The sequence below is a fragment of the Bubalus kerabau genome, chromosome 1 (assembly GCF_029407905.1).
Source record: "Bubalus kerabau isolate K-KA32 ecotype Philippines breed swamp buffalo chromosome 1, PCC_UOA_SB_1v2, whole genome shotgun sequence".
In the NCBI taxonomy this organism is placed as follows: domain Eukaryota; kingdom Metazoa; phylum Chordata; class Mammalia; order Artiodactyla; family Bovidae; genus Bubalus; species Bubalus kerabau.
Genome location: NC_073624.1, coordinates 50,355,753 through 50,376,346, shown reverse-complemented (window position 1 = coordinate 50,376,346; position 20,594 = coordinate 50,355,753). Strand labels below are relative to the sequence as shown.

General features: G+C 42.2%; 1 long non-coding RNA gene across 5 annotated transcripts in view; it reads left to right on the top strand.

The window, feature by feature from the left end:
- LOC129647677 (uncharacterized) overlaps positions 1 to 20,348 on the top strand; it is a 54,156-nt gene extending 33,808 nt beyond the window's left edge. For 4 of the 5 annotated variants that reach the window (XR_008712430.1, XR_008712436.1, XR_008712440.1 and 1 more), the window contains one exon: positions 20,213 to 20,348. This is a non-coding gene — a long non-coding RNA (uncharacterized LOC129647677). Of the gene's footprint in view, positions 1 to 7,995; positions 8,219 to 11,437; positions 12,937 to 20,212 lie in introns of those variants that run through there. The other variant, XR_008712442.1, reaches the window with a different exon arrangement.
- Positions 20,349 to 20,594: the final 246 nt, after the last annotated feature.

The window sequence follows — 20,594 nt, the reverse complement described above, 5'->3', positions numbered from 1 at the left end:
GTGTACCTGTGGTGGAGACAGGTGACCTGTTTTCCCCCAACACTTGTTAAAAAATATCCCTTGTCCAAAATCAATATATTTGCACCAACCAAGCTTCTAATCTCAATGCCCTTCCCAAGCAGATTTCTTAACTGGAATAGATATGTGTTGGCTGGGTAACACATAATAGTAGATAGATTCATGCTGTAAACAAGTGTTTTGGACTCTACTTTTTAAAGCAGTTCTACATAATTTTGGTTGACATGGATACAATCTCAGAACTTCTTCTGGGAACCGAAAAAACTAAGTTTTTCTTCCTTTTTTTCATATATACATTCCCCAAGGAGAGCAGCTCTTATTTCTCATGTTTTTTCCCCTTATAGGATCTAAATTAATGTTGAAGATCTTGATGACATTCGATAAACATAAATTGAATTTAATGATTAACGAGGCTGAACAGCAAACTCAAGGGACGTGAATTAGTTTGCTAGGGCTGTTGTAACAAGGAACTGCAAGCTGGTCTTATAAACAGAAATGCGTTTTCTCATAAGTCTATAGGCTAGAAGTCTGAGGTGGTGGCAGAATTGGTTCTTTCCATGGATTGTAAGGGAGAATCTGTCCCATGTCTCCTAGCTTCTGGTAGTGTACTGGCAGTCTTAGACAAGCATCATACTGATTTCTGCCTTTGTGTTTTTTGTTTTTGTTTTTTTTTTTTTTTTACTACGCCAGGTCTTGTGGCATGCAGGATCTTTCCTTTTTAATACTTTATTTATGGTTGTGCTGGGTCCTCATTGCTCCATGGAATTCTCATTGTGGTGGCTTCTCCTGTTGCAAAGCACAGGCTCTAGGGTGTGTGGGCTTCAGCAGTTGTGGCTTGTAGGGCTCTGGAGCACAGGCTCAATAGTTGTGGTGTAAGGGCTTAGTTGCTCTGTGGCATGGGGGAATCTTCCCCAACTAGGGATCAAACCTGCATCTCCTGCATTGGCAGGTGGGTTCTTTACCACTGAACCACCAGGAAAGCCCCCAGTATCTTTTTTTTTAGTTGCAGTATGCTAATTCTTAGTTGCAGCATGTGGGATTTAATTCCCTGACCAGGGATTGAACCCAGGCACCATGCATTGAGAGCATGGAGTCTTGGCCACTGGACCACCAGGGAAGTCCCTGCCTTCTTCTTCAGGGGATGCCCCCTTTGTGTGTATCTCTGTGTCAGAATTCCTCATTTTTATAAGGACGCTAGTCATTTTGGATTAAGGGCCATCCTACACCAGCATGACCTGATCTAGATACATGTAATCACACCTACAATGACCCTATTTCCTAGCATCACATTCTGAGGTACCTGGCATTAGGACTTCAGTATAAGTATGTAGCTCTAGACACCTCCCAGACTGAGATTTGTAGACTACGAGATTTTTAGCATCTCAAAAAACTCTGGACCCCAATTTTATTCATTCATTCATTTACCCAATCTTTACAATGCTCTTTTTTTTTTTTTTAAACTAATCACTGTCTAAGCTACGAAGGGTATAACATTGAACAAAACAGTCACAGTCACTACCCTCATAAAACATGTAATCCAATGAGGGAGTAAAGATAACAAAGCATCAACCAGAAATTAAGTGCCATGAGGTAGAAATTACAGAATTGAATAGGAGCATAGAACAAGATTATCTAGCCTTGTTTGGGGACTGGTGTAGAGAGTTGTGAAAACTTTCCCTGAGAAGGGACATTTACAGTAAGCCCTTAGGCTACAGCATCCAGGGGAGGAGAATGTAGAATCAAGCTTGTGGGGTTATCTGGAAGATTAAATTGGATAAAGCCATTTATCTGAATGTTGTCTTCATGCTCCCGTTTACTTCTGTGAAGGCACCTCTCTTGGCCTTTACTGTCATTTATGGAGCTGCTTACTGTGTGTCTGGCTCTATGCTAGTTTCCTACATCTTCTCTAATTTCTCTCTAATTTCTTTTTTTTTTTTTTTCTATTTTTTTCCTATTTTTTTTTTCTAATTTCTTAATGACAACCATGAAGACAACATTTAGAGTGCTGTCATATTTTAAAAAGTGATGACAAGAACTATTCTGCTTTGGGCTAAATTCTGCAAAGTGCAAAATACTACTGATTCAAAAGTACTTTTTTGAAACATAAAAATAATGAAAATGGTAATGGTATTACAAATGTAAATTGTGGAGAGATCTCCATACAATACATGGTGAAGAAGAATTCAAAATAACATTATAGATATAAATTAAGGAAAGGTCTCCATACAACACAGAGTGAAGAATAAATCCTCAGCCAAAAAATATTAAATATAATAGTGAGTATCTGAAAGTGTATTTTATTGAGCTTGCATTCCATTTACTTCTGCTGCCTAGGGAACTGTCAGTTTTGAATCCTTGCAACTACTGATAGATAGCCATAGAAATGTACTATTTTGAAATAAAATAGTGACCTCTTTGGTAATCCAGTCACGTTTTCTCCCCCTCAGTCCTTGCACCAAATAATGCTTAATAGTATGATATATAAGTGAATTGTATATACAAATGGAGAAAAGAGTTCCAAACTCCAGAGGCATTATTCAAACTTTATACCAATCATACCACTGCTGAAAATGTTATCAAACTAGTCAAAAAGTTAGTGAATTTTGGATTAAGGAAGGGCCAAAATAAAAAAAAAGTTGCAAAATTCTTTCACCATATAACATTTTTGGACCTTCAGTTCAGATCAGTCGCTCAGTCATGTCTGACTCTTTGCGACTCCATGGACTGCAGCATGCCAGGTCTCCCTGTCCATCACCAACTCCCGGAGTTTACTCAAACTCATTTCCATTGAGTTGGTGATGCCATCCAACCATCTTATCCTCTGTCGTCCCCTTCTCCTCCCACCTTCAGTCTTTCCCAGCATCAGGGTCTTTTCTAATGAGTCAGCTCTTCGCATCAGGTGGCTGAACTGTTGGAGTTTCAGCTTCAGCATCAGTCCTTCCAATGAATATTCAGGACCAGCTTCCCTTAGGATGGACTGGTTGGATCTTGCAGTCCAAGAGACTCTCAAGAGTCATCTCCAACACCACAGTTCAAAAGCATCAATTCTTCGGTGCTCAGCTTTCTTTACAGTCTGACTCTCACATCATACATGACTACTGGAAAAACCATAGCTTTGACTAGATGGGTCTTTGTTGGCAAAGAAATGTCTCTGTGTTTTGTTTTTGTTTTTGTTTTTTTTTGACCTTACATCTTATCAACTGTAAAAAAAAAATGTGAAGAAGAATTACTAGGTGTACATTTCTAGTGTATGCTTTGCTTTACATGTAGCTCATCACACTCGGAGAAGGCAATGGCACCCCACTCCAGTACTCTTTCCTGGAAAATCCCCTGGACAGAGGAGCCTGGAAGGCTGCAGTCCATGGGGTCGCTGAGGGTCGGACACGACTGAGTGACCTCACTTTCACTTTTCACTTTCATTCATTGGAGAAGGAAATGGCAACCCACTCCAGTGTTCTTGCCAGGAGGATCCCAGGGATGGGGGAGCCTGGTGGGCTGCCATCTATGGGGTCGCACAGAGTCAGACACGACTGAAGTGACTTAGCAGCAGCAGCAGCAGCATCACCACACTGGTTTGCAGAACATGAGTCAACTCCTTAAACATGTATAGTGCATGTGTTACCAAAACAAACTTGGGTCCACCTGCCTGCTCCTGGTAAAGCCAATCTACTGAGACCGGGTTGTGGGTGAAGGAACATGCAGTGTATTGCAAGGCTCCAAGAGAGGAGTCCAGGCAGATAGGGCTTAAAAGACCTAAACTCCTTGAATGGCTTCCAGGGAAAAGTTTATAAAGACTTGGTGAGAGAGGGAGATTTTGGCTCATCAGTTCGTGGACATTCTTCTGATTGGTTGCTGGTGAGGTAATCAGGAGTCAACATCATTAACCTGATTCCAGCGGGTTTGGGGTCTATGTGCTTGTGGGCAGTGTACAGTAAACTTCTTCCACTTGTTAGGGGTTTCAGTATCTGCAGAACAGCTCAAAATACATGGCTAAGGATGTTATCTATAGCTCTTGAGAAACTAAAGGTCCTTGAAATTATATAATAGCTAAGCTATTATTATTTGTCTTTGTTTTTCTTTCTTTCTGAATTTTCTCACTTTTATGTTTAAGTTTATTCTTTGGAAATTGGGGAAGGCCTAGGAAGCTAACTAAGGTTTTTCTACATATAAAAGGCAGACAGAGGACATGGATGGGGATGAGAAGGGCCCATAGAGTTCTGCTCTTTTCCACATATATGACATAAAAGCATGCAGTAACCTCTGATCATTGAAAGCTTGTGTTGTAAGAAAACTTTTTTCATTTAAATTAAAGTGATTTTTTGAGCCATGAGAAGGACAGTACAGATGCAGAGGACCCATACCAATAGAGCACATATATTTTTTAGAATATTTTATTCCCAGAGGCTCATCAGTAGCCAACAATATGCCTCCCAATCTTGATCCAACGTTGAAAAAAAATGGAAATTTTTACCATGATGAATGAAAGCCTGTATGTGTGAATTTTCTGGTGCTATGTGTTGAAAAAATGGTTGATGTATACAAAACTCTATTGTTCTTTTCATGCTGATGCATAGGGGCTGATAAAAACAAAATGTTCTTTTTTTTTTAAAGTTAGGGATAAAAAGGAAACATTTCTTTGTGACTTGATTACTTCAATTACTTGGAATGAATTGATATATTTCAAAATGGGAGTCAATATCTTGAATAAACTGAATCTATCATTTCAGAGATAAAGGATTATAATTTTTAATATTTAGGACAAGATAGCAGAATTTCTTAAGAAGACCAAACTGTAAAGAAATTCCAGTCATCATGATAATTATTTTCTCCCACTGTCAGATAAAGAAACTAATGATATATTATTGATAGTGTTTGAAAAATCACATCAAAATGCTGTCACAAACCATGTAGAAATATTTTCCAGAGATGCATTCAACCCGAGAATGAATTGGTATTCCTCTTTCAGGTTGAAAGATTAAAGTTAAAACTTTGCCTATGATGTGTTTTTGTCTAATGAACATGGAAAGCAATCTTGAGTGATAAATTTGTTCTTCCCGAGTCAGTGTTTTAATTGAATAGTCAGAATTCTCTAAACATCCTTACAATGATGAATTGGGATCTTCCAATTTAGAAGGTGTAAAGATTAAGGAATTTTCTACTGATTGTGGAAGCTGGACATGTGTCCAGCTGTTCATGATGGAACTGGCTATGGACAACCTAAAACTGGTGCCTTGTGTGCAACAAATACCCACGAAGTGTCTGCAAATGCTGAGAAATTGAGACGGTGCTAGAAATTCTGATTGGAGAAGGAAATGGCAACCCACTCCAGTGTTGTTGCCTGGAGAATCCCAGGGACGGGGGAGCCTGATGGGCTGCCGCCTACGGGGTCGCACAGAGTCGGACACGACTGAAGTGACTTAGCAGCAGCAGCTCCTCTAAAAGCCCCTACCTCTGGCGCAGAAAATCAGTTTGAATCACAGACCACTGATTTAGTTAACATCAATCCTCATTTTGGCCACATCTTTCCCCCGCAAGACTGGAAACCCCTCTTTGATTTTTTGACCCATGACTAAATCTGATTGCTCACTACTTGATATTTCCAGGTGGCGCTAGTGGTAAAGAACCCACCTGCCAATGAAGGAGACATAAGGGACATGGGTTCAATCCCTGGGTCAGGAAGATCCCCTGGAGAAGGAAATGGCAATCCACTGCAGTATTCTTGTCTGGAGAATCCAACGGACGGAGGAGCCTGGCGGGCTTCAGTCCATGGGGTTGCAAAAAGTCAGAAACAACTGAAGTGACTTAGCATGCTTGTATGCTCACTTGGACCCTTGATATTGCACCCACTCAATTGAATGTCCTGGAGCCAAGTGCTTAAGTTTGGCGGTAAGAAGTACTACGGTGTTCCTTTGAATATGGACCACTTGTGTCCTCCTTCTGGAGCTTGTTGTTGAGAAAGACAGCTTTCTTCTTTACTCCTGATGGGTTCTTCCATGTGGAGGTAGCTCCACAAGTCAAACACACCAGGCCTTAAGTATCCTCTTTTTGTGGGATTTGTAATTAAAAAAAAAAATTATTTATTTTTGACTGTGCTGGATCTTCCTCTGTTTGTGGTGCACAGGCTTCTCACTGTGATGGCTTCTCTTGTTGCAGGGCATGGGCTCTAGGGTGCCTAGGCTTCAGGAGTCTCAGCACAGGGGCTCAGTAGTTGTGGCTCACGGGCTCCAGAGCATGGACTCAGTAGTTGTGGCATACGGGCTTATTTGCCTCGTGGCATGTGGAATCCTCCCAGACCAAGGATCGAACCCACATCTCCTGCATTGGCAGGCAGACTCTCCACCCTGGGCCACCAGGGAAGTCTGGGATTTGTGATTTTTGAAGAAGAAACTGGGCATGAGTAACCCAGAGCTTTCCTCTCGTTTTCTCTCAGAACCATGTGAAACACAGAACAGGGCTGCCCTCACACAGGCAGTCTGGCCGACATCCCCCACGAGCTGCGACGAGGTAGACGAATCTCTCTATTTCAGGGCTTGACATTAGGGATTCAGCTGGCCTTTGTGGCACATTTACCAATATCACCTTTTCTTGGTAAACGAAATAGAACTTTTGTTCTCCCTTTACTTATATTTTCACCTCTCTCACCTAATTCAAAAGCTTAGAAGAGGGATGCTATTATTCAACTTTGTTAAAATTCCAAACCTGGCCTCTGTTGCCAGATCAGTTTCCTCCACTGATCTCTCACCTTGGTGCTGGGAATCAACACAGCCTTTCAGCTCACTCCTTGTCCCCATCAGCTGGGAAACAATATGCCTGGGCCTCAGAGAAGTTCACTGTGGTCAGACTGACAAGTTGTCAACGGCGTTTGTTTATGGTGATTTAACAAATACCAGTCAGTCCATATATCCTCATCTTATCTGTAAGCTATCCATTTCAAAGCCCATTTCAAAGGGCTTACTGGAATTTAAATGTAACCCTACCAAGCTAGTAAAAGTATCAAAAAATACAGTGAGGCTAGTTATGAATTTTTGCTAGGAAAATGCTACTAATTGCTCAACTGTGTCCAACTCTTTACAACCCCATGAACTACAGCAACCCAGGCCCCCTGTCCTTCGCTATATCCCTGAGTTTGCTCAAACTCATGTCCATTTAATCAGTGATGCCATCCAACCATCTTATCCTCTGTTGCCCCCTTCTCCTTGTGCCTTCAATTTTTCCCAGCATCAGGGTCTTTTCCAGTGAGTCAGCTCTTTGCATCAGGTGGCCAAAGTATTGGAGCTTGAGCTTCAGCATCAGACCTTCCAATGACAAGTCATGGTTGATTTCCTTTATGATTGACTGGTTTGATATCCTTGCAGTCCAAGGGACTCTCAAGAGTCTTCTCCAGCACCACATTTTGAAATCATCATATCTGTGTGTGTGTGTACACATACATATATATAATTAAATAATTAATTTATTTATTTGGCTAGGTCTTCTTTGCCATAGACGGGCTTTCTCTAGTTGCAGCAGGCTGGAGCTTCTCATTGCTATGGCTTCTCTTGTTGCAGAACATGGGCTCTAGAGCACTTGGGCTTCAATAGTTGTGGTAGGTGGGTTTAGTTCCCCCATGGCATGTGGAATCTTCCTGGATTAGAGATCAGACCAGTGTCCCCTGCATTGGCAGGTAGATCCTTAACCACTGGACAACCAGTTCAGTTCAGTCACACAGTCGTGTCCGACTCTTTGCGACCCCATGAACTGCAGCATGCCAGGCTTCCCTGTCCATCACCAACTCCCAGAGCTTGCTCAAACTCATGTCTATCGAGTCAGTGACACCATCCAACCATCTTATCCTCTGTCGTCCCCTTCTCCTCCTGCCTTCAATCTTTCCCAGCATCAGAATCTTTTCTAAGGAATCAGTTCTTCTCATCAGGTGGCCAAAGTATTGGAGCTTCAGCATAGTCCTTACAATGAATATTCAGGACTGATTTCCTTTAGGATTGACTGGACTGGACCACCAGGGAAGTCCAAGTTATATATTTTTATAACTTCTCTGTCTGGCACATGTGGATGAAGACTGACCCCTGCCATACCAGTAAACAAATGGTGTTGCAGCCATCAAGCCATCAGCCACTGCAGCGGCCTCTACTGTGCCCCTGAGGGGCTTCAGGATGGAGAAAAGCAGGATCCTGGCCCTATATAGTTAAGGAGCACATCAAAGGTAAGGCCCAGATTCTTGCATCTTCCTATATGTATAAAAGGATTAAATTCATTAACTTGAGGTGTCTAGTTTTCTTTAATTACCAGTACTCTTTGACTACCTGTTATTTTGTAAAAACTCCTATATATCCTGGCTCCTCCTTCACCTCTTCAGAGCTGTCCCACAGAGCTCTCTGAGAGGCTACCTTCTGGGCTTAAGTCCTCAGCGAGTTCACCAAATAAAACATAATTCTCAACTTTTAGGTTGTGTATTTTTTCAGTCAACACATGTATTATGTAGTCAATAGATGTTTGACAAATGAATAAATTAATCATGTTATTTTTTCTAGCTCCTAATAATCTTTTAAAGTTTTTAAATGCTTATAAACCATGTTTTTAATGATATTTCCTTCCGTTTTTTTTGTTCTAATTTCAAAAACATTAATAGTTATTTCTAAAAGTCCTCTTTTTTACCTTATTGGTAAAACAGAATGACCTTTACCTTCCCCCAGTCTTCCAGCCTAACTGTCCTTCTCCATCATTTCTTAAAGAGCAGAAATGTTGACTGCATCAACAAAGATACATTTTGTTAATACATTTTGTGCCCTGAGATGTAATTATTCTGGTCCTGGGAATTTAAAGTATGTTAAATGCTCTTTTATTATCATCTTTTATCTTCTAGGAAGTGTCCTTTTAAAGACAGTTTTTCTACCATTTATTGTTATAATTATTCCCCTTGGCAGTGAAGCAAAGTAGGACTTGAATCATTTACTTTCCTCTGTTTCATGTGATAACATTCTAATATCTGCCATAAAGAAGTGAGTCTATTCCTTTCTTTGTTTGCTTTGTTGTATTATTTACAATTATGTCAACCTCTGCTTTTCCTGGAAAAATTCTTTTGGGTTCAGTAATTTGTCATTGTTGTTTGGCTATGATTCCCTTTCTCTGGATTTTGTACAGATGCTTCTATTTAAGAAAACAGAACCTAGGCGATTCTTTCTGAGGTCACTCTCTCTGAGCCTACCACCAGATGTAGGGTTGATGTGAGGTCATCACCCCTCTTGACTGCAGGCTGGACAAAGGATGGACACCTAGGGAATCAAACTCTTTCTCCCAGCAATTTGGAGCTGAGAATGAGTTGGTCTTTTAGTCTGGGTTGACTGCTTGAATGGAAAGATTGGGACCTCAGAGGTTGTGCAATGCAGCATAATTGGACTGTACACAATGAATTGGTGAGAGAGGAAAATGGACAGATGTACAGAATGACATACAGATGGTGAACCAAGGAGATGAGCTCCTGATGACTTTCCAAGTCCTAGCAAATCATGGCTTCCCTGGTGGCTCAGATGGTACATAGTCTGCCTGCAATGCAGGGGACCCGGATTCAATCCCTGGGTCGGGAAGATCTCCTGGAGAAGGGAATGGCAACCCACTCCAGTATTTTGCCTGGAGAATTCAATGGACAGAGGAGCCTGGTGGACTACAGTCCGTGGAGTCACAAAGAGTCGGACATGACTGAGCGAGTTTCACTTATATAGAGCAAATTATGGCAGGATTATTTTTTGAAACTTCAATTTGCGTTTCTGTGTGTCCCTGCTCCCACTATGAGGTAGTTGCTGGATTACTGCTGTTCATATTATAGGGTAGAAAGCAAGAGCTGCCTAAAGATAACACAGAAGCAGTATAGGGTGGTGAATAATAGCAAATGTTCTCCAGCTGGGCCATCTGATTTGGAAGATATTGTATCACTTCCTGGCTGTGAACCTGGGCAAATAACTTAATCTACCTGTTGTCCCATCTGTAAGGTAGAGATAATGCTGCCTATCTCGTGGTGTTAGTGTGACAATTAAATTAAGTAAAAACATAACATTCTTAGAACAATCATTATCATGTCATAAAGGAACTAATAAGTGCAAGTTATTTTTATTATCATAGTTTTTTTTCCCCCTGAAGACCCAAACTAATTGAAGAACAGTACCCCAGAGGATGAGATGAGGGAGAGGAGCACCATGTAGGATACTGTGTGTGTTGGGAGGAGCAGACCATGTAGACAGTAGAGATTAGGGTGGCCTGGCAGAGCAGCAGTTTGTGCAATACTCTGAAGCGGTGTCTGAGGATGGGCCGAGCCTCAGAGGGGACCACTGCCTTCTTCATGAATCTGGGAAAACAGGACTCTGCTCCTGAGCTTCACTAGAAGTCCCTAGGCCCAGAGGACGGCAGGGATGTCAGACTGCTAGCAGCTTCCCAATCTCCAGTCTTTTTTTCTTATTCAGGAAAAGAATGCCAAATTTTAGCTGGTCATCCCTGTAAAAGTGACTGGATTTCCTTTTTTTTTTTTTTTTTAATATGAGAGGGAAATAGACTTTTGGGGCAAGAGTATGGGAGTGGGTTATGTTTCCTTCTCCAGGGGATCTTCCTGACCCAGGAATCAAACCTGGGTCTCCTGCATCACAGGCGGATTCTTTACCTGCTGAGCCATCAGGGAAGCCCCTTAGACTTCTATCTTAATCCATTGCTATTTTGTTTTTAAGTTTTGTATATAGCCATATTGAATCTTATGTGATTCAGCAAGGAAGTAACAGAGTTTCAAGACCTGAAGTGCAGACTGGGATGATAGGAAAAAAATAGAACAACAGATGGAAACTGAGAACTGCTAACCAAAGACCAGAGAGACCTCCTCTCTTCTCTGGTGCTCCATGGACAAAGATGGGCAAGGATGTCCCCCAGATAACCAAGATTTTATACCCCTTCAGCCTGGCAAATGGGAGAACCACAACCAGATGTACATTGATGCAATATTTCTTGCATATCTGAGTTTACTGTTTGAAATCCAGAAGCACTAAAGGGACTTAGCTGCCTGTGGATTTTGTGATATTTCCCAGAATCCTTTTAACGTATTCTGCTTTCTTTGATTCTTCTAAAGTTTGTTCAAAGTGATTTGTTGTTTCTGCCCAAAAGGACCCTACCTAAGATATAGACCCCACCTAGGCAGCTGTATTAATTTCTTAAGATGTCTCTTTCTTTCATCTCTGACTAGGAATATTGTAAATTATATTGTCAGATTTCATTTTTAGGGTCTTCTATCTTAAATGTTTTGCTTTTTTGAAGAGTCAGTTTCTGGGATCATGTCCATTTTTTTGCCTTACTTTTGACATCTGCGTTATCAAAGTTTAGAGCCCCAGGAGGTGAGTGCTGGGGCTTCTTCCTTTTACCCCACGCTGATCTGTTTCTTTCATTTCAGTGTCATTGCCAGACAAGCAGCCAGTGTTTCCTTATTGATCTAAATCAAGTCCAGAATGGCAGTTCTTGCTGCTTCCTCTACCAGCTGAGCAGGGAACTGTCAGCAAGGCGAGCCAAGAATTTATCAGCTGTAATTCTCCCGCAGAACTAATCTACCGAGAGACATGTGGCTCCTTGAATTTTTCAAATGTGGTTTTTATACATCTGGAGGATATGAGAAGAGATTCTTAGGCATGGTGTGGATAACACCTGTGGGGACTGCCTTTATTATTTAAACCTTTCACAGATTCCAGCACTTTTGGAAATTGGTTGACTGTTCAAACAAGCTGAAGCCAAACACTGGAGAGAAGTAGCTGGAGAGAACACAGAAATGGGCACTGGAGTGTAAAGCTCAAAACCCCTGCTTCGCCATTTATTCATGCTGTGATCCCACAGAAGCCTCTCTAACTTGCTGGATTTTACTCTTTCCATCTATAAAATGGAGATGCTTTTCTCTCTTCTGGATAGCTCACAAAATTGTCTGGTACCAATGTTTAGGAACATAATTCATTTCTGGTCAAATGTATATTATTGTCATGATCTTTACACGCCCCAAGCCGCAGTCTGCCGTTCCCATATGGAGAATTGTTCAAGTCATGCAAAAAGGAGAGGAAAGGAAACTAGCATCTTCTGAGCACCAAGTATGACCCAAGTACTATTGGAAGGATACTACATGTGCACTTTTATTTAACTTTTCCATTAACCCAGTGAAGCATGTATTAAGGTCTATTTCTGTGTTCATTTTGTAGACCAGATTCCAGGAATTTAAGTGATGACTTAAGTTCAAAGTCTCATAGTTGATAACTTTCAGAGACAAAATTAAAGTCCTAGGTTTACTACAAAGCTGTTGTTTAAAGTTGAAGTATGATTGCTTAATAATGTTTTGTAGTTTCTTCTGTACAATGAAGTGAATAAGCTATATGTATACATATATCCCCTCCCTCTTGTATCTCCCTCTCACCCTCTAGGTCATTACAGAGTACTGAACTGAGCTCCCTGTGCTGTATAGCAGCTTCCCACTAGCTAGCTATTTAACACGTGGAAAATCCCATGGATGGAGGAGCCTGGAAGGCTGCAGTCCATGGGGTCGCTGAGGGTCGGACATGATTGAGCGACTTCACTTTCACTTTTCACTTTCATGCATTGGAGAAGGAAATGGCAACCCACTCCAGTGTTCTTGCCTGGAGAATCCCAGGGACGGGGGAGCCTGGTGGGCTGCTGTCTATGGGGTCACAAAAAGTCGGACATGACTGAAGTGACTTAGCAGCAGCAGTGTATATATGTCAATCCTGACCTCCCAGTTCATCCCATCCCCGCTTTCCACCCTGTGTCCACAAGTCTGTTCTTTATGTCTGTGTCTGTTTCTGCCCTGCAAATAGGTTCCTTTATACCATTTTTTTAGATTCCACATATATGCATTAATATATGATATTTACTTTTCTCTTTATGACTTCACTCTGTATGACAAACTCTAGATCCATCCAGTGCTTGTTTACACTATTGGAAAGAGAGGTGCAGGAATGAGTAGCTGGAATTCCAAGGGCACCTTTTTTAATGACATATATTGGTGTTTGTTTTCTTCAGTAATTGCAATATTTTTATGGCATGACATGAATTTATGGACATGGAACTCCAGGGAATTTGCACCTGTGGACAATATAAGCTCAATTTACAATAACTCATCTTTTCACCGTCATCCAGGAACCCAGTTAGGTCTTATGTTCGTGTCACTCCTCTGCTCAAAGCTCTCCAGTGGTTTCTCAGCCCACTCTGAGTGAAAGCCAGGCTCACAATGGCCCCACAGGCCTTGTGTGTTTGTCCTCTCCCACCCTTACTTCCTGGTCCTCCTTGCTTGTTACTCTTCCCTAGTCTGCCCTGCTCCCATGCTCCTTGCCATCTTGCCAGTCCTCTAGGCTGCCAAGGATTCTCCTGCCTCTGGGCGTTTGCATCTGCTATTGCCCAGATGTCCACACGTCTCACTCACACACTTCCTTCAAGTTTCTGAACATCTCAGTGAGACTTCCCCTGACCACCCTTCAACATTTTGAGTGCTGTCTCTCCCTACAGGCTTCCCACGTCTGAAAGAAGTCCCTTTCTCCTTACTAGGAGGAGGAAATAAAACTGCTCCTTCCAGGACACAGAAAGCCTTTAAACAGCCCTTCACAGCATCAGACCAGGAACAACTTTAGAAACCATTGCAATCAATTCTTTCATATTACAGATAAAGGAGGCCAGTAGCTGGGGGAATTACTTATTGAAGAATGAGGAGCTGTACAGGGATGGGTCTGGGAAGAGAATGCAAGATCATTCATGTGTTTACTCATCTAACAAGTATCTAGGACCTCCTGCCTGTTAGAATCTTGAATGAAAACAGTTTCAGTTCTTACCTACTTCAAGAGCCTACAGCCTCAGGTCAACCTTACTGAACAAATCATTGCATAAACAAGTGTGAAACTCAGCTGTGACAGATGTTGCAAGGGAGATGTTGGTGCTTTGAAAACATAGTTTGGGGGTTTGACTTGAGCAGGGAGCTCAATAAACACTTTGTTTTTCCTCTGTTAGTAGGATTTTTTTAATCCTTTTTTAAAATTGAAGTATAGTTGATTTACAATGTTGTGTTTCTGGTATAAGACAAAGTGATCCAGTTATATATATACATATATGTGTATTCTTTTTCATACTCTTTCCCATTATGCATTGAATGTAGTTCCCTGAGCTATACATCATGACTCTGTTTATATTTTACATATAGTGGTTATCTGTTAATTTCACACTCCCGACTCACCGCTCCCACAGCCTTCCCCATTGGTGAGCGCAGTCTGTTCTCTGTGTCTGTGAGCCTGTTTCTGTTTTGTAGATAAGTTCATTTGTGTCATATTCTAGTTTCCACATATATGGTATTTGTCTTTTTCTTTGTGACTTCTCAGTGAACCCTTTCTTGATGGAATAGTGCCAAAGCTGAGAATGAAAGGGTGCTAGGCAGCTGATGGAGGAGCAAGAGCATTTTAGGCAGTGGGGTAGAGTGTGGTGCGAGATGAGATTAGAAATGGAGGTGGAGGTTGGAGCCTGCAGCACCCTATAAGCCATGATAAGAAACTCTTTATCCTAGAAATATTGCAAGGTTTATCTGATTCCTATTTCTATTCCTTACCTTTAATCCCACTGTCAAATAATGTTAAGTAATAGAGGAGGCAGATTCACCTTCTATTTATATCCAGAAATCATCGAAAGGGCAAAAAATAAACTTAAAAGAACATTCCTTCAGTCCCTTGCTTCATCCTACTTCCCTGCCTGCCTAGGCAATCAAATGCCCTCTCTTTATTTCCAATCTGGATTTGTGTGAACACTGTACACACACACACACACACACACACACACACACACACACACACACACATACACACATGCTTCATATGCACTTCTTCATTTTAGCAATGTCTTGACATTCCTGATAGAGATAACAGAGCTTATTTTGATTAATCTCATTTAATTACAATTAGTTTATCCTCTTGGGTCATTTGATCTGCAATCACTTGCTGTCAGAGTGCTGAAAATAATGCCCATCCTGCTTTCTCCAAATGATGGCAGTGCAACTGAGAGGTCTTTCCTGGTATTGTGAAGTTCCACTCTCTGGTTCCAGAACGAAGAGAAGACCCAGGAGCACCATTACTGGCTACTTTGAAGTTTTGTGGTGTAGCCTGTTTGCCTGGTTAAACATTGCTCTTCTGTAAGAACCATGCGTGTCCAACATCTGGGGCTTTGTTGACCCTGGAGAGATGGCCCCTCCCAGAGCTCATCTTCCATATGCAAGTCAGCCAATGCAAAGCTCACTTCTCCTGCCTCCTTTATCAAGCTCTGACACTGAGCCACTTCTCTGCACCAGTCACTGCAGGGTCAGGTACCAGACAAGAGGAGAAAGCCCTTCACCTAGAGCCTACTGAAATTTTAACTAGCCAACCCTAAGCCTGCTTAGTCTGTCTCACCTGTTCCTTCCCTGGAAACCACAGCAGGGCCTCTTTTCCACATTTTTCTCCTATTCCTTCTGCCTCTGGACCGGTCCTGCTACTTCCCCACATGGCCCTGTGTTGTGTGCCAGTCCCCCCGTCTTGGGAACTGTGAGTAACAAACTCTATTTTCAATGACAACCATCTCCTAATCTGTTGGCCTCATCATTCCTGAATAATAGCAAAACCTACATTTTAAAGGGCTTCCCAGGTGGCTCAGTGGTAAAGAATCCACCTGCCAATGCAGGAGATGTGGGTTCAATCCCTGAGTTGGGAAGATGCCCTGGAGAAGGAAACGGCAATCCACTCCAGTATTCTTGCCTGGGAGAGCCTATGGACAGAGGAGCCTAGTGGGCTATGATCCATGGGGTTGCAAGAGTTGGACATGATTTAGTGACTGAAAGCAATATTTTAAAACCTCTTCCTCAGACTGGTTTCTTTCATTCCCTTCTGCGAAATCCCATGTGACATCCCTCTGGTCTTGGGAAGTATGCTGGTGGAGTGGCAAGGATTCTGGAGCCTGGCACACCTGAGTTAATTTTTGTGATGCACCCCTTACCAGCTGCAAGACTGTGGGCTTTTGCTTCACCACCTTTTTTTTTTTTTTTTTTTTTAAATTTATTTATGTGGCTGCATTGGCTCTCAGTTGCCACATGTGGCATCTTCATTGTGGTGTAAGGGCTTCTGTCTCATTGTGGCATGTGGGCTCCTGGGTTCAGTACTTGTGATGCACTGGCTTAGGTGCCCCACAAGATGTGGGATCTTAGTTCCTTGACCAGGGATCGAACCCATGTCCCCTGCACTGGAAGGTGAATTCTCAACCAGGGAACCACCAGGGAAGTCCCCTTGCTTCCTCTCCATGACCCTTACTTCCCATGCACAGAAAAGAGGATCACAGCATCTGTGTCCCAGGGCTGGTTGAGGATGAAATGAGGTGATGAAGGTCCTGCAGCCAGCACAGGGCCAGGACATGGCGGCTGCTTACTGCCCGTGCATTCTCTCCTCCTGTCTGTAACACAGAGCTGCCTCTGCTGTCTGCTTTCTGCCTGCCCATTTTTGTTGTTTTTGTTCAGTCAACCAGGAATCTTGAAGAAAATCTGTGGATGACTTATTGTAAGCTCTTCAACCTTTGCTTCCTGTATTTGTTAACCTCCAGCCAACCAGAGCCTTTTATTTTCCCATTCATAAGCCCCCTGCCAACCCTGACAGGTTCTGAGAGTGGGTTTTTGATGAACTGCTTGGACCTAACATTTCCTCCAGCTGCTCCCCTCTTGATGATGGCTCATCAAAGAGTTATCTTAAAAGCAGAGGGCTTGGAGTCAGGCCTGAGTTCCAGTGCCGACTCTGTTTCTTATGTATGACCTGGGCACCCTGGTTAACCACTCTAAGCTTTAACTTCCTCATTTGCAAACTCAGGTTAAAAATGTACACACTGCCTATATCTCGGGGCTGTTTTGTGAGGCAGATGGGACAATGTATACAAGGTGTGTAGAGTGAAGGAACACTAGGAAGGACTGTAATTAAAAATACAAGAGGCGTTGGGGTTGGCCCTCTGTTTTTCCTCTTCTGTGTATCTTGTACTGCCCTCTCTACTTTCTGATATCCCCGAATCCTGCTCCCTCCCATCCCAGTCTCACTGCTCTACCCTTCTCTTCTCCCTCTCACCCCTATGCTCTTGATGGTTCTCAGAGTCCAAACTTAAAGACCTTTCTTTCCTGCAAGGATTTGCAGAGGAAACACCTGTGAAAGGGACAGGGAAACCACAGGGAAGATAAAAGGAAAAGAAAGGATCAACTCTGTGTACCTACTATGTCCCAGGTACTATTTCATATAAATTTCTTAGTCCTGGAAAGTAGGAATCCTTAGCATTGTCACTTTGCAAATGAGGACATGGAGGCTCAGAGAGGTGCAATAACTAGCTGGGAAGCAGCGAATCCTTGATTCAAAATGAGATCTGTTATTTCTTTTTGGCTGTGCTGAGTTTTCATTGCTTCATTTTCATTGCTTCATGGACTATTGTCCAGCAGCGGCAAGTGGGGGCTACCCTCTAGTTGCGGTGTGCCGGCTTCTCTTTGCAGTGGTTTCTCTTGTTACAGAGCATGGGCTCTAGGGCCTTTAGGCTTCAGTAGCTGTGACTCCTGGGCTCTAGAGCACAGGCTGAGTAGTTGTGGCACACGAGCTTAGTTGCTTTGAGGCATGTGGGATCTTCCGAGACCAGGGATCTAACCCATGTCTTCCTGCACTGGCAGGTAAATTCTGGAGCACTGAGTCACCAGGGAAGCCCCAGTTGCTGAATCTGTTAACATTGTTTTTAAGTTTAATGGTAGATTTGCTGTGTCATGTCAGGCAGGTAGGACAGGCAGGTCTCTGTAGACCAGTGGAAGTGTCTCGGTCCTCTCTGTCTTGCCCATTCCCAGGCCCTCAGACTGCTCCTTTCTCCTGCTGCCAGGAGGAAGACCATAAAGCAGTGTCCATCTCCTCTCTGTTTACTGGAGCTGCTCTTTTCCTGAGCTCATGGCCCCTCATATTCAGTGATTGGTGGAAATCATAAAGTTCCAAAAATAATATGTAGACAAAGCTCGTCTCTGAGCTTATTCCCATTACTTACCACATATGCAGGACCAACTATTAATACATAATCTGTGGTGAGTGTTGTTCAGTGGTGTTGTGTCTAACTCTTTGCAACCCCATGGACTGCAGTACACCAGGCTTCCCTGTCCTTTACTGTCTACTGGAGTTTGCTCAAACTCATGTCCATTGAGTCGATGGTGACATCAAACCATCTCATCCTCGGTTGCCCTCCTTTTCTGCCCTCAACCTTTTCCAAAATCAGGGTCTTTTCTAAGGAGTTGGCTCTTCACATCAGGTGGCCAAAGTATTGGAGCTTTGGCTTCAGCATCAGTCCTTCCAATGAATATTCAGGGTATATTTCTTTTAAGATTGACTGGTTTGTACTCCTTGCTGTCCAAGGGACACTCAGGAGTCTTCTCCAACACCACAGTTTGAAAGCATCAGTTCTTCAGCACTCAGCCTTTTTCATGGTCCAACTCTCACATCCATACATGACTACTGGAAAAACCATAGCCTTGACTAGACGGACCTTTGTTGGCAAAGTAATTTCTCTGCTTTTGAATATGCTATCTAGGTTGGTCATAACTTTCCTTCCAAGGAGTAAGCATCTTTTAATTTCATGGCTGCAATCACCATCTGCAGTGATTTTGGAGCCCCAAAAATAAAGTCTGACACTGTTTCCATTGTTTGCCCATCTATTTCCCATGAAGTGATGGGACCAGATGCCATGACCTTTGTTTTCTGAATGTTGAGCTTGAAGCCAACTTTTTCACTCGCGTCTTTCACTTTCATCAAGAGGCTTTTTAGTTCCTCTTCACTTTCTGCCATAAGGGTGGTGTCATCTGCATATCTGAGGTTATTGATATTTCTCCCAGCAATCTTGATTCCAGCTTGTGCTTCTTCCAGCCCAGTGTTTCTCATGATGTACTCTGCATATAAGTTAAATAAGCAGTGTGACAATATACAGCCTTGATGTACTTTTTCCTATTTGGAACCAGTCTGTTGTTCCATGTCCAGTTCTAACTGTTGCTTCCTGACCTGCATATAGATTTCTCAAGTTCTACCTAAATGTTAAATAATCCTTGGGGAGAGTGGAAATATTAGTGGGATAGATAATGTGGGCTTATATATAATGAAGTCAGGGAAAGGCCTAGAATTGTTGTTTTACCTTTTTCTTGTAGATCTGGGAAGCTGAGAAAAATCCAAAAGGCTCACATTTATATCTGCATATAACATGCACTCATCAGAACACACACAATATTTCAATTAGTGGCTAAATCTTAGAAGTTGCTACAGAACTTTAAGCAGGTAGAACATGATCACTTCCATTGTCGGTGATAAGGCAGCAGAGTAGGGTGAAGGAAGTGTCCTGGGACAGTGTGCACTGCTTGAGGGTGCCACTCGTGACCGTCTCAGCAGTACACGTGTGTACACATTGGTGGGCAGCCTTCTGAGTTCCAGCTTCTTCAGCATCATCTGCCATAAATGTTTGTTACATCTTGTGCTATATAGTATTAATGAACTCAAAAAATCACATATATATACACATCTATTTTCTGAATTTCCCTGTATATGTGTACCTACTTCTCATTCAAAACACTAAGCTAGCAAGACAACTGTCTGTGCTCTTCAAAAATGTCCTTGTCGTAAGGTGCAAAAAAAAAGAACCAGGAATTGTTTCTCATTAAAGACTATGGGCTACTAAAATTTAATATCTTGGACAGGGTCTTGGGATCAGGGGTGGAGGTAAGGGATGGACATTAAAAGTGTTACCGATATGAAACATTACTAGAACAACTGACAGACTTTAAATGTAGGCTGTGAGTTAGATGATAGTATTACATCAGTGTTAAATTGCTAAAGTTTGATCAGTGCACCGCAGTTACAGAAGGGAATGTCTTTATTTAAAAAATACATGCTAAAATATTGGGATGTAAGGGGCATGACATATGCAATTTACTCTGGAATGTTTCAGAAAAAATATTATAGACAGAGATATGAAGCATATGTGGCCAAATGTTAGCAATGGGTGAAACTAAATAGGGTATACGAAAGTCATTTGTATTATTTTTGCTACTCTTCTGCACTGTAAGTTTAAAAATAAGCTGTTTCCATGAATGTAATATGGTGAAACATCTTGGCACTGTCTGTTTACTTTTCAGTTAACTATATAATTCTACATGACACAAAAATAGATTGTGCCTGGCTTACTGTTGTATTCACATGCCCATCATGGAGCAGATACTCAGCTGTGTGCAATACAGAAGAAGTGATAAAGATGCTACCACAGCCTTGACTTCTTTCCTTTGGAACCACAGCAGCATTACTCACCCAGGAATCTGTGGACGAGTGTCTTCTGAGCAAGCCGTCAATCATTTCAGGACAGTGTCCGGCCTCATTGACCAGAGATAGTCTTGGTACCTGAGAACCAAGTGAGAAACACTTCCCTACTGACTGACAGACACTCCTGCATTCCAGAAGATGCTATCTCTGAAGACTATTGAATGTGTTGTAATAAACCAATAATCAAATCCATCAAATATT